The sequence below is a fragment of the Acyrthosiphon pisum genome, unplaced genomic scaffold (genome assembly GCF_005508785.2).
Source record: "Acyrthosiphon pisum isolate AL4f unplaced genomic scaffold, pea_aphid_22Mar2018_4r6ur Scaffold_21554;HRSCAF=24234, whole genome shotgun sequence".
NCBI classification, from domain to species: domain Eukaryota; kingdom Metazoa; phylum Arthropoda; class Insecta; order Hemiptera; family Aphididae; genus Acyrthosiphon; species Acyrthosiphon pisum.
The window spans coordinates 8,304-9,219 of NW_021771034.1; positions in this window are offsets into that span (position 1 = coordinate 8,304).

Genomic DNA, 916 nt, shown 5'->3' on the forward strand with positions numbered 1-916 from the left:
CGTGGTTATTATAAGAAGTAAAACAATATTTAAATAAACTCAACCTCCTTTGTCAACCCAACTTAAACCATCAATTTTACACCAACAAAAATTCTAGATGAAACATATAATAAACACATGTTTATTACTAAGGTTCGGATTTGAAGGCAACAGCATTTTTTTAAATAATAATAATAGAGGAATAATTTTTAGAAGTAGTTTCCAAAATCGCCGTTAAAAACAAAAGAAAAATTAATAAAAAAATGGAATTTTTACTGGAATTTAATTGAGTGTTTATATAAGCATTATCCATAAACTATCACAGAACGAAAAACCTCATTACAATTTACAAAAATAACGGTTAAAACAACAAAAACATTGTTAACATAGGGCCAACAAACCGCATTGTTAAAAACAAAATTGTAATGTTGTTCATCTCCAGATTTACAAGCAGCATTGCTATTTTGTTTAAAATCTTGTTTAATTCAACAATATTAGCCTGTCAATTTTTCAGTCAACGGAAATTTTGTTTGGTGAAATTAAGAAATCATTTTATAAAGTTAACAGTTTATGTTTTGTAAAATTGATATAACTACCATTTAAATTGTAAATACTTTCATTATTAATTCAACAATAAAGCATGTTTGTTTTAAAGAAGCTTAATTATAATAATAATAATAATAATAAATTGTAACGGATAGTATCCGTTTCTTTCAAATAATACAAATATAAATAACATAATAACGTAGGTAGTCAAGGTGAGAATATACGAGCTCTTATTATTAATGTATATACAGGTGGTAATACAGGTGGTAAAGAATGACACTAGGGGGTGTGAAAGACTGTCACAATAATTTATATATATGGGTTGCTAGACGGAGGGATAATAATATAATAAAATACATTCAAAACTACAAATCATATAAACGACAGGACG